The sequence below is a fragment of the Giraffa tippelskirchi genome, chromosome 8 (assembly GCF_054371585.1).
Source record: "Giraffa tippelskirchi isolate mGirTip1 chromosome 8, T2T-mGirTip1v1.2.pri, whole genome shotgun sequence".
In the NCBI taxonomy this organism is placed as follows: Eukaryota; Metazoa; Chordata; class Mammalia; order Artiodactyla; family Giraffidae; genus Giraffa; species Giraffa tippelskirchi.
In genome coordinates, this window is record NC_137282.1 from 132850528 (window position 1) to 132863924 (window position 13397).

Consider the following 13397-nt stretch of genomic DNA (forward strand, 5'->3'; position numbering starts at 1 on the left):
TGTGCCCAAGTGTGTGCTGTGACAGGGAAAAAGAGGGACCAAGCTCAAGGGGCCAGGGAGATAGCCCCCTACAACCCCAGATTCCTGGCGGACCAGAATCTCTGGAGGGGACAGGGGAGACAGGATTCCATGTTTTTAATAACCGACTCCAGTCCATGTTGTTGTGAAGCAAATCCCAGACATCTTAAAACTTAGTTCATTCATGCCTATTTCAGTGTGAGATCTGTAAAAGATATGAGTTCTTTTTTAAAATGTAACTCAAATGTCATTCATTATTACACCTAAAGTTTTTTAATGGGATGTAATATATTTAATAAGTCACAAGTAATTGCAAATTTTCAATGCTGGTAGACCTTGGGAAATTTTACATTTGTCAGGATTAAACTAGAGTTATGTGAGTTTTTAAGACAACACCTTTGGGAACACAATCTTTACACAAATCGCAGCTGCCCTACATTTAAACCCCGAATATTTATTCAGTATTTATTACATCTGTTTATGTGCTATTTGCTGGGGATGTGGATATGAATATGACAAGATTCCTGATTTTGAGGGTTCAGTTCAGTTCAGTTACTCAGTCGTGTCTGACTCTTTCCGACCCCATGGACGGCAGCACACCAGGCCTCCCTGTCCATCACCAACTCCTGGAACTTGCTCAAACTCATGTCCATCAAGTCAGTAATGGCATCCACCCATCTCATCCTCTGGCACCCCCTTTTCCTTCTACCTTCAATCTTTCCCAGCATCAGGGTCTTTTCTAATGAGTCAGTTCTTTGCATCAGGTGGCTGAAGTATTGGAGCTTCAGCTTCAGCATCAGTCCTTCCAATTAATATTCAGGACTGATTTCCTTTAGGATTGACTGGTTTGATCTCCTTGCAATCCAACGGACTCTCACGAGTCTTCTCCAACACCACAGTTCAAAAGCATCAATTCTTCGACACTCAGCCTTCTTTATGGTCCAACTCTCACATCCATACATGACTACTGGAAAAACCATAGCTGTGACTATGTGGATCTTTGTCAGCAAAGGAATATCGCTGGTTTCTATATGCTGTCTAGGTTTGTCAGGGCTTCCTTGATAGCTCAGTTGATAAAGAATCCACCTGCAATGCAGAAGACCCTGGTTCGATTTCCTGGGTTGGGAAGATCCTCTGAAGAAGGAATAGGCTACTCACTCCAGTACTGGGCTTCTCTTATGGCTCAGCTGGTAAAGAATCCGCCCGCAATACAGGAGACCTGGGTTCAATCCCTGGGTTGGGAAGATTCCCTAGAGAAGGGAAAGGCTACCCACTCCAGTATTCTGGCCTGGAGAATTCCATGGACTGTATAGTCCATGGGGTCGCAAAGAGTCGGACATGACAGCGACTTTCACTTTCACTAGGTTTGTCATAGCTTTTGTTCCAAGGGGCAAGCATCTTTTAATTTCATGGCTGTAGTCACCATCTGCAGTGATTTTGGAGTCCAAGAAAAGAAAGTCTGTCACTGTTTCCATTGTTTCCCCATCTATTTGCCATGAAGTGATGGGACCGAATGCCATGATCTTAGTTTTTTGAATGTTGAGTTTTAAGCCAGCTTTTTCAGTCTCCTCTTTCACTTTCATCAAGAGGCCCATTAGTTCTTCTTTGCTTTCTCCCATAAGGGTTGTATCATCTGCATATCTGAGGTTATTGATATTTCTCCTGGGAATCTTGATTCCAGCTTGTGCTTCTACCAGCCTGGCATTTCACATGATGTACTCTGCATATAAGTTAAATAAGCAAGGTGACAGTATACAGCCTTGACGTACTCCTTTCCCAATTTGGAACCTGTTCATTGTTCCATGTCCAGTTCTAACTGTTGCTTCTTGACCTGTGTACAGATTTCTCAGGAGGCAGGTAAGATGATTTAGTATTCCCATCTCTTTAAGAATTTTTCACAGTTCGTTGTGACCCACACAGTCAAAGGCTTTACCATGTAGTCAATGAAGCAGATGTTTTTCTGGAATTCTCTTGCTTTTTCTATAATCCAATGGATGTTGGCAATTTGATCTCTGGTTCCTCTGCCTTTTCTAAATCCAGCTTGAACATCTGGAAGTTCTCAGTTCACGTACTGTTGAAGCCTAGCTTGGATAATTTGGAGCATTACTTTGCTAGCGTGTGAGATGAGTGCAATTGTGTGGTAGTTTGAACATTCTTTGGCATTGCCTTGCTTTGGGATTGGAATGAAAACTGACCTTTTCCAGTCTTGTAGCCATTGCTGAGTTTTCCAAATTTGCTGATATATTGAGTGTAGCACTTTAACAGCATCATCTTTTAGGATTTGAAATAGCTCAGCTGGAATTCTATCACCATCAGTGAGGGTAGCACTGTAACATTGTCTTATATATAAATCTGTTAGTAACATTTAGATTTGAGGTGAGTCTTTTGGTCCACTGTTCTTATTGTTGTTCAGTTGCTAAGTCATCTCCAACTCTTTGCAACCCTGTGGACTGTAGCATGCCAGGCTTTCCTGTCCTTCACCATCTCCCAGAGTTTGTTCAAACTCATGTCCATTGAATCAGGGATGCCATCCAACCATCTCATCCTCTGGTGCCACTTTCTCTTCCCGCCTTCAGTCTTTCCCAGCATCAGGGTCTTTTCCAATGAGTTGGCTCTTTGCATCAAGTGGCCAAAGTATTGGAGCTTTAGCTTCAGCATCAGTCCCTGGACAGAGGAACCTGGTGGGGTACAGTCCATGGGGTCACAAAAAGTCAGACACAGCTGAGCAACTAACACTTTCACTCCACTGTACCTGAGCCATACTTAATACCCAGAGCTCTTTCCCACCACTAGCTGTGCAACAGGGGAGCAGGCATTTAAGAGCATCCTCACATGCCGCGTTACTCTCGCAGTTTAGTTTCTCTTGAACCACCTCAAAGACTTTCAGGACTCAATCCCCAGCCTCTTTTGATGTCCTCCTTTGTTTTAGACCCGCATGTCTACCCAGCCTGGCACCACATGGCAGTTGACATTAAAGGATGATGAAGAGAGATGTTTTCCCCAGGACCATCTTCACATCAGTCAGACAATGCATACACAGGTCTTCATCAATGGATTCCTGTTAGATCTCAAAAATTTGAGAGGCCTTCAGCAACCTTGTTAAGCAGAATTTTTATCGGCCCAGAAATATTTCAGCATGTATATTTCTGGCTGGTTTTAGAATCTGTTGATGTTTCTCAAACTTGAGAATTCAGACCAGCCAAGATTATTTCTTAAGATACCAGTTTGAGAAACACTGGTCTGTGTATGGTTAAATGGTTCTATAGCCAGTAAACGTAGGTCATTATCGGTGTGTTGGAATTTTGCACCTGGACCCCTCAGAGAATCCAAGGTCTCCAGGGATCAAAGTTTTAAAATCACTATCCTGGCTATTAACTTCATTAAGAATAAAAAGAACAAGCCCTGAAACATTGGAGTGTGTCAGTAGTTGTCAATGTCAGTGTCCAGAGCAAGCCCCTTGACTTCCAAATTCAGTGCCCTCCCATCCACAGCCCCTGTAAAGCCTGGCCGGACTTCTCCCTTACCCCCTCAGATTGGTCCCTCTTCCTCCCCATGTTATAGTATGTTGTGTAGTCAGCTTGATTGCTTAATTTACTAGGTTTATGCCTACCCCACCTCAATCCAAGTTGAAAAGTAAAGCAACTTTAAGGCCTTCAAAGTCTTTTTTTTCTTTTTTTGGCTGCACATCAGGATCTTAGTTCCCTGACCAGGGATCGAACCATGTTCCCTGCAGTGGAAGTCCAGAGTCCTAACCACTAGTCCACCAGGGAATTCCCAAACTTGGCATTTCATGAGTCGAACCATGAAATACTGATAATTGCTTACATTAATAATGGTCATCTTTTCTGACTTCAAGGAATTCTTTTTTCTCCTAATAATTTTTTAGTTTTTTCCACCTTTCTTCCTTGCTGCTAGTGGACTCTATGCTATGCTAAGTCGCTTCAGTCGTGTCCGACTCTGTGCGACCCCGTAGACGGCAGCTCACCAGGCTCTGCCGTCCCTAGGATTCTCCAGACAAGAATACTGGAGTGGGTTGCCATTTCTTTCTCCAGTGCATGAAAGGGAAAAGTGAAAGTGAAGTCGCTCAGTCGTGTCCGACTCTTAGCGACCCCATGGACTGTAGCCTACCAGGGTCCTCCGTCCATGGGATTTTCCAGGCAAGAGTACTGGAGTGGGGTGCCATTGCCTTCTCCGGACTCTAGCTGGTGACAAAATACATGAAGTTCTTTGTTGAATAACAACAGAAAAATTCAGAAGCCATCATGCTGAGTTTGACAGTTTCCTTTTATTACATATGGGTATAACTGTGAAGATATAGTCTTTTTTTTTTTTTTTTTTTGATATAGTCATTTTTTTTCTAGCAAAGTGTTGTATTATTTCACAAAAAACGACCAGTGACTTCACCTGAAGAAGCTTGGGAACCCCTGCAAAAGCTCTAGCACTTCTTGCATTGCATTGTGATGAATGATTGCATCTGTCTTCCAAAAGAGAGTGAGTTCCTTACAATCAGGAACTGTGCCAGAAAGTCTGACACAGCCTTACAATTACAAAATTTAACAGTCCATAACAATAACAATACAATAAAAGAAATAAGATGAGAATACTTTATATACTAGGTGACATAAACAGTTACTTTCCCTGGGTAAGTGGCTATTTTATGGTGTAACTTGTTGATCATGACACTTATTGTGAGGTGAATGTGATAACCACTACACTACGGAAACGGGACTGTCATGACACTTATTGGGATATTGTTTTCTTAAATAAACACAGTAACTTACTTTTTGGCCTTGCTTTTACAGTCTTACAAAAATGCTAAGTGTATTTATATTTATCATTGCATTTTATGTCATACTCATTTGACATTCCCAGTCCTTAACACAAGAGCTGGCACATAGTGGGCACCGAGTGTTGGTTAAATATTTACTCTCTTTGCCCACCGAGCAACTTCATTAAATGTGGTAATTAAAGAAGCAAGTTTCCCCATTCCCTAAGCTTTTTTTCAGGGTAGAAAACAGAAGGAGGCAGAGCTAAAGCAATTTACTGTCCTCCTTTTCTCCTTCCCTCCTCCTTTTAGGATTCTCTGATCCTACAATCCATGCTAATGAACTCATATAAGCTGTTCTTACCTCCTAAAGTAATTTCTTCCGAAGATGGAATAATAGGAACTGGATTGACCTTCTTTCATGAAAGTTAAAAATTAGATAAAACATGGTTATTAGAAATTGACTATCAGGCAGCCCAAGACAGTGACTCACGAGAAAGAGAAAATGGATGAGATGAGCCGTGTCACTTCTCCAGTGTCCTGTCTGGGGAGAGTTTCCAGGCCATAGCACCGGGAAGAGGAGCCCAGATGGCATCTGGTAGTCTTGAGTTGAGCTGATGCTGCTGGGGTGTAAAAGTGGCTAAACTCGTGGGGCAGAGCACCAGAGAAGAGGGCCGCACTGAAATAAATATAAAACCCTGGCGAGAGTCTCCCTTGACTCTTCAGCTGATACCCAATCAGTTCACGCGTGTGGGGAAACTACCCAAGTCCTGGGGAAGAACCAGCCAAAAGGATTAGAGGAATTAACACTTGGAGTTCACACAGGGCAGAGAATAGTTTGTGTTTCCACTTGTAAGAGTGTAAAAGTCCTTAAGATTCTGCAATATCAAGTGAATCACTCAGGTGGGTATTGGGCAAAACTGACCGTAGACTAAAGACTGACAAAGCTTAAAATCAGATCTCAAGAGAATCAAACTATTCCTACAAGCAACATAATTGTGTCCTAGACAGAGTTCAAAAATACAAAAATATCCAGTACTCAATAATGTAAAGTTAGCAACATCTGGAATCCAATCCAAAAGATTGCTAGGCATGCAAAGAAGGAGAAAAACACTACCCATTATAAGGAGAAAAAAATCAATAGAAACAGACCCAGAAATGATACAAATGATAGAATTAGTAGAGAGGGACATTAAAAAGTTGTCACTATTCTGCATAATTTCAAGAAGGTAGAGGAAATATTGAACATATTAAAGACAAGGAAGATACTTTAAAAAATATCCAACTACTAGAGATGAAATGGAGAAGGCAATGGCAGCCCACTCCAGTACTCTTGCCTGGAAAATCCCATGGACAGAGGAGCCTGGTAGGCTGCAGTCCATGGGGTCGCTAAGAGTTGGACACGACTGAGCGACTTCACTTTCACTTTTCCCTTTCATGCACTGAAGAAGGAAATGGCAACCCACTCCAGTATTCTTGCCTGGAGAATCCCAGGGACGGCAGGGCCTGGTGGGCTGCCGTCTATGGGGTCGCACAGAGTCGGACACGACTGAAGCAACTTAGCAGCAGCAGCAGCGCTAGAGATGAAAGCTACAGTTGTTGAAAATTTAAAAATACATTGGATAGGATTAACAAGTGACTAGACACTGCAGAAGGAAAGATTAGTGTGATTGAAGACATAGCGATAGAAACTATCCTAGATGAAAACCAGAGATATAAAAGGACACTTAAGAAGTTTTGAAATAGCACCAATGAGCTGTGGAACCACTTAAAAGCAGCATAATCATAGGTAATTGGAGTCCCTGAAGAAAGGGTAGGACATAGAGTATACGAAGTAATGGCTGCAATTATTCAAGATCAGTTTACCTGCCTCCTGAGAAACCTGTAAGCAGGTCAAGAAGCAGCAGTTAGAACCGTATATAGACCAACAGACTGGTTCAAAGTTGGGAAAAGAATACCTCCAGGCTGTGTATTGTCACCTTGCTTATTTAATTCATATGCAGAGTACATTGTGAGAAATGCCGGGCTGGATGACTCACAAGCTAGAATCAAGATTGCTGGGAGAAATATCAACAACCTCAAATATGCAAATGATATCACTCTAATGACAGAAAGCAAAGACGAACTGAAGAGCCTCTTGATGACGGTGAGAGAGGAGAGTGAAAAAGCTGGCTTAAAACTCAACATTCAAAAATCTAAGACCATGGCATCTGGTCCCATCACTTCATGGCAAATAGATGAGGGAAAAGTGGAAACAGTGGCAGATTTTCTTTTCTTGGGCTCCAAAATCACAGCGGACAGTGACTGAAGCCATGAAATTAAAACACACTCGCTCCTTAGAAGAAAAGCTATGACAAACCTAGACAACCTATTAAAAATCAGAGACATTGCTTTGCCGACAAGGGTCTGTTATAGTCAAAGCTATGATTTTTCCAGTAGTCATGTACGGATGTGAAAGTTGGATCATAAGAAATTTGAACACCAAAGAATTGATGCTTTCAAGCTGTGGTGCTGGAGAAGACTCTTGCGAGTCCCTTGGACTGAAAGGAGATCCAACCAGTCAGTCCTAAAGGAAATCAACCCTGAATATTCATTGGGACGACTGATGGCTGAAGGTCCAATATTTTGGCCACCTGATGGAAAGAGCTGACTCATTGAAAAAGACGCTGCTGCTGGGAAAACTTGAGGGCAGGAGGAGAAGGGGGCAACAGAGCATGAGATGGTTGGATGGCATCACTAGCTCAATGGATATGAGTCTGAGCAAACTCCAGGAGATGGTGAAGAACAGGGAAGCCTGGTGTGCTGCAGTCCACACGGTCACAAAGAGTCTGCCACCACTTAGCAACTGAACAACAAACAACAACAACAATGGCTGCAATTATCCTAAATTGGAGGAAGATTATAAACTTACAGATCATGGAAATTTAATGAATCCCAAGCACAAGAAGCATGAAGAAAATATTGCCAAGGCACATCATTATCAAAGTGCTTAAAACCAGTGATAGGAGAAAAATCTTTAAAGTATTGGGGGTAGGAGATGAGGGTGGGGAGGGGAGACCTGTTATGCACAAAAGGACAAAAGTAAGAACCACAGCAGAATTCTATTTGGAAACAAGGCAAGCAAGAAACAGTGTAGCAGTATCTTTGAAGAACCAAAAGAAAACAGGCTCAATGGACAGGAGTTTGAGCAAACTCCCGAGATAGTGAGGGACAGGGCAGCCTGGCATGCTGCCGTCTGTCGTGTGGCAAAGAGTTGGACACGACTTAGCGGCTGAATGACAGAACTATATATATCCAGTGAATTCCAAAATTAAGGCAAAATAAACATTTAATGACATATGAAAGACTACATCTGCACTTCAAAAATATTAAAGGAACGGGGAAATGATAACCAGATGAAAATCTGAATTTAGTCAAAAGAGTGAACGGCACTGAAACTGGTAAATGGTAAAAATAAAAGTGACTACAGCTCATTACACCTTCAGAGATCACATGAGAAGACTGTAACCATTCCATAGCTCGGGACTGCTGAAATGTTCCCACTGATCCCTGTGCTAGCTCAGCACCTTTTAAGTGCAAATTTGTGAATGATTGGGAAATTATGGCATATACTGATGCTATACCAAATCAACACAAATAAAGCGAATGTCAGTATTTTTTTTGGTGTATTGGTAAGATAGCCTGTTACATTGATTCTTGGTGATCTTTTAAAGTTTTAGCTTACTAGTCATCATTTTCACTAGGTAATGTTTTTGGAAGAAGAGAAAAAACAGAAAAGCATGTAAGGGAGAGAAGAGAATCATTTGTGATAGCAGTCACATACCAAATTTCATTTTGTGAATTATTTGAAATCCTGTTACGACTTCTTACGTTTTCTTCTGCCCCTAGTTATAATGTCTTAAATCAGTAGAATTGATTTGCTTAGCTAGCTTTCCTGAAATTTGTTCTTGAAACCAACACATTTCTTGATATAAGAGCTCAGATTTTTTCCTCCTATGTAAAAAAAATATATATATATATATATATACACACACATATATATATATACACACACACATATATATATATACACACACACACACATATATATATATATACACACACACACATATATATATAGCCTACTATCTTCCTTTTTATCTATGGCTTGGCGGTCTTTAAAATCTTTCTGTGATCTTAATGAATATCAAACTGTCTGTAAGATATTTCTTCTGAGATAGCTGATGTAGGTTATTATCGAGGCCACTGGACTGCTTGAAAATTTTCCAAGTATTCGATGTCCAGTATGCTTACCTAGAGTGAGCCTAACTTGAGGTTCTGTGTTTCATAGATCTCCCCATCCTCTTTGTTTTATTAATTGTATTGGGGTGGGGGCCACTGTTCAGCTTGTTGGATCTTAGTTCCCTAACCTGGAATCAAACCCAGGCCCCCAACAGGGGAAGCCCAAAATCCAGCCACCCAGTTTCTCTCCCAGAAGCAGCTGGTATTACTGGTTATTTGTGCCTTATTTCAGGATATGGATATTTATACCCACATATTTATATATTTTCCCTCTACCCAACACTTGGGTATCAATTATATCCACCCACACAATGGAGTGCTACACAGCCATTGAAAATAACGAGGCAGATGTACGTGAACTGACTTGGAAAGGTATATGATCAAAAGAACAAGAAAGGTGCATACCTCTTTCACTTCATTTTTTTTAATGCTTTAAATATAACTTCAGTACCGTAAGATTTACCCTTTAAAGTGTACAGTTTTCAGTGGTTTGATTCCACAACATTTCCATCACCTTAAAAAGAAATCCCATACTCCTCCCATCTAGGTTTTTACAGTCTGTTGTTAAACACCAGTCATGCTGCAGTGGATAAGTCTTTTTTTTTTGGCTGTGTTGCGGGCATGTTGGATCTTAGTTCCCCAATCAGGATCAGACTCTTGCCCCCTGCGTGGTACGTGTGGAGACGTAGCCCCCTGACCGCTAGGGAAGTCCCCTGCACTGGATAGTCTTATACACGTACCATTTCACACTTGTGCACGAGTATCTGTAGGACAAGCACCTGGAAATGTTTGCTAGGTGACATGATTCGTGCATTTAAAATTTTTAAAGTAGTTGCCCTCTCCAGAGTTTATGCTCTCTCTACCAACGTGTAAAAGTCCCTGTTTCCCATTTCCTGACTAGCATAGTCCTTAACCAAAACTTTATCTTTGCCAATCTGACAAATAATCTAATCTCATTATAATTTACATTTGCATTTCTCTTATTCTAAGTGAGAGTGGTTACTTTTCCATATTTAGGGGCTACTTGTCTTTCCTTTTTTATGGACTGATTTTTCATACCCTTTGATTTTCTGCAGGGTAGCTGACCTTTTTACAAATATGAGCTCTTTATGTATTAGGGAGAAAAGCTGCTTGTGATATGAACTGAACATGTTTTCCCCACTTTTTTTTTTTTTTTTAGTCTTTGTTCACTTTTTTTTTTCTCATGCAGAATTTTAAAAAGTTTTTGTCATCAAATTTGGCAGACTTCTGCGTCTTGTGACGTACCTTAGCCTTTCCCTACTCCAAGATTATGAAAACAAAATTCTCCCATATGTTTTTTCTTAAACTGTAAGTCTCTTCTCCTCCCTCCCCCGCCCCTCCTCGTTTAACTCTTAGATCCATCTGGAATTTATTTTTGTGTAAGATAGGAGGTATGGATACACCTTCTTTTCTCTAGAGGACTAACGTTTTCTCCCGCTGATTTGAAATGTCACTTTTACATTGTCCTCTTGATTAAGAACAGTATGAGCAATTTTAAATATTAGCTTTCACTCTTTAGGAGTGGTAGTCAGGAATTTCCCTGGTGGTCCGTGCTTAAAATGTTGCACTTCTAATGCATGGGGTGCTGATTCAATCTTGGATCAGGGAACCAAGACCCCACGTGTGGCCAAGAAATAAAAATAAATTAATTTTTTTTAAAAAAGTGGTAGTCAGGTGTCTGGTCAGTGCCTTCTGATCTCTTGGGGCACCTGTAAGAACTGCAATCCCCTTCTCTCCCTGCCCGATCCTACTGCTGCAAACTGCTATCACCCAGGGGATGTGTCTTGGTCTAGTGTGTGAAACCAAGAAGTAGTTTGTAACCTCTGATCTAGGGACTTCCCCTTGGAAGAGGGGCAGCCAGAGGCCCATCTTGTGAATGCGGAGTCATTACTTTAATGAGGGCTTCAACAAGAGCCCAGAAGTAATGGGAGAATCTTTCCAAAGAAAACTCAGCTCTTCAGTTTGGAGTTTCTATCCTCAGGTTGTCTTTCTGCTTTAGAATCCTAGTCAATTTCTACACATTCGCTCTGGTAGATTTACTCTGATGGGGCCATTTGTCCTCCTGGGGAAAGAAATAGTGGCTCGGGCTGCGTTGCGACTGTGTTTTGGCACCACGTAGAGCTGGGTGTGTAGAGGTTAAGAGTCATCTCTTCTAATCTGAAACTGTTTAGTCGGAAAAGAGTGTGGCCCTTTAAAAAGTGGAATTCTCAGAGTACCCCTGACTATAAAGGCTTGTGGAATTCTACCCAAGGGATGCTGGAGGAGAAGGTCTGTCTGGGAGGACTGATGCCCCGAGTGGGGTGGATGTCCCCGAGTGTTCTGTCAAGTGTCTGGGCAGCCCACTTGGTTTGGTAGGGGAGGATGTGCAGTGGCTTTTAATTTCATCCCTCTTGTACAATTGTTCTTGTACTGGGTCTACTCAGGGAGTAGCTTATCACTGAACTGTGGGGAGGCAGATGCTCTCTGTGCTTGAAAGTCTTGGTGGCAGTGACACTTGGGAGGACCGACTGGTGCTGCCTTGCGGTCTCGGTGTGTGTGTGTTAACCCTGGGGCATCCCGTGTGCTCGAGGGGCTGATACAGGTGCGGAGGGAGCCAGGGAGAGGCGTGAAAGGGTTCTTCCCTGATGCAAGCTGTTTTTCACATACGTGTAGTTAGTTCTGAAAACTAAAAAATGAATTTACAGAGGATACAGCGGAGCTCCATTTAAATAGTCATGTTGAAGTAAAGAAATAATATGCATTTATAGGCTTAATTATACATCATAATTAGCTAATGTAGTCCATGTGATTGTGATGTCTGGGAGACCAGCCCAGGGAACAGTAATGAGCAACAGCTAATGTGGTTCTGCATGTTAAATGTCAGGATTTAAGGGCAGGCCTTCACACAAATTTCTACCGTATCTACTTGATGATGGTTTTCCAGTTTCTGCTCCGTGTCCCTTTTCACCCCTCAAAAGCCATGTTAGTAAAGTCATCCTAGCGTGCCCCTGGGTAACTCAACATCTGAGTCCTAGACACAGATTTCACTTGGCCCCCGCGCTCCTCCCACAGTGTGGCCATGGCTGTTAGTGTTGGATAAGCTGTCCACACTCGGACCTCCTCCTGTCTCCCATCAGCTCTCCTCTCCACTGATGATCCACCAGCAGCTGAACCCTGTCACCCACCAATGGGGAGGTCCCACATGGGGGGATACTTACCCCTTCCAGACCCTTCCTGAGGAAAGCAAGTTTCCTTCCATGTGGCAGGAGTAGTTTTTATATTTGTTTGGCCTTGTGACCGATCGGATGGGAAGTTGGGGGGAAGTGGAGAGGAGATGGCAGTTTTAACCGAGAAAAAAAAACCTTAGTAGAAACTCTGCCTTCTTCGGGCGTGTCCCTCTTCTGGGCATCTCTTCAGGATTTCATTCCTCCGTCCAACTGCCGTTCACAACTGCCCTTTCCAACGGCTCCAGAACTCTCAGCCTTGGCATTCCGTGATGTAGATTATTCCACGCATGGCTCGAAATGGGTGCGAAGCAGTGTTGCCAGGTGTCGGGTCACTAGTGTAAGTTTTGCGGATCTCGGGGGAGGGAGGAGAAGGAAAGGGGGAGAACCGCTCTTGGAATTTGTACAGTTGTTGTTTCAGCCAGAACACAGCGATTGCGCTGGCTGAGCTGCATGCTGTCGATGGCTGGGGAGAGAGGGAGCTCTGGGCTTAGAGCTGGGGTGAACTGGGAGTTGAGAGTTTCTACTTTAAAGATTCTAGTGTTAGGATGTACACTGTTTACAACTGAACAGTTGGCATTGCTGCTGCGGAGGGAGGAACTTGGGACCTTCAGTGCAAAGCCTGTCACAGTACTGCCTGGGGCAATGGTGCCTCTTCTGTCTCAAAAAGTACGGAGAATTGACTTTTCTGTTTTCGTAAAGATAGCGAAAATGTGGCTAGAAATCTGGATTGCTCACCAGGTTTGGAAACATCTAGTCCCAAAATTCAAAGACCTCTGTATGCATGGGATTTTTTTAAAAACAAAACTGTGATTGCTCCTCTTGTTCACTCTACTTTTTGAGGAAGTTACTGTTCCTGGTTTACTGCCCCTTTGGGGAATTGCATGTGAAGGGTTGCTGCCAACCCCCTTAGATTTGTCTGGATTCCTTTTTGACTTGTAAGTTAAGGATTTGTGTTCAATAAAAACAATTTAAATTGAATACTTGATCTCTTGAATGACCACAAAAATTTTAAAATCACATTCATAATAAGCAATTAGAGGGAAGTGCACATGAATTACAGTTATTTATCTAGGAAAGTATAAGGTATATTTTTGTGTTGCGTTGAT

General features: G+C 42.2%; 1 protein-coding gene and 1 long non-coding RNA gene across 10 annotated transcripts in view; one reads left to right on the forward strand and one right to left on the reverse strand.

Moving 5' to 3' along the window:
* The window catches only part of LOC145516894 (uncharacterized), a 31581-nt gene extending 18874 nt beyond the window's left edge, over window positions 1-12707 (reverse strand). The window contains exon 1 of the long non-coding RNA XR_014061846.1: window positions 12283-12707. This is a non-coding gene — a long non-coding RNA (uncharacterized LOC145516894). The remainder of the gene's footprint in view (window positions 1-12282) is intronic.
* BICRAL (BICRA like chromatin remodeling complex associated protein) overlaps window positions 1-13397 on the forward strand; it is a 103956-nt gene that overhangs the window by 57763 nt on the left and 32796 nt on the right. Inside the window, exons 1-2 of one of the 9 annotated variants that reach the window (XM_081518710.1) lie at window positions 11330-11353; window positions 12482-12628. The exons of 4 other annotated variants lie outside the window; for them this stretch is intronic. The gene's annotated coding sequence lies outside the window, so the exon portion shown is untranslated. 4 more of the 9 variants (XM_081518709.1, XM_081518705.1, XM_081518711.1 and 1 more) reach the window with 4 other exon arrangements.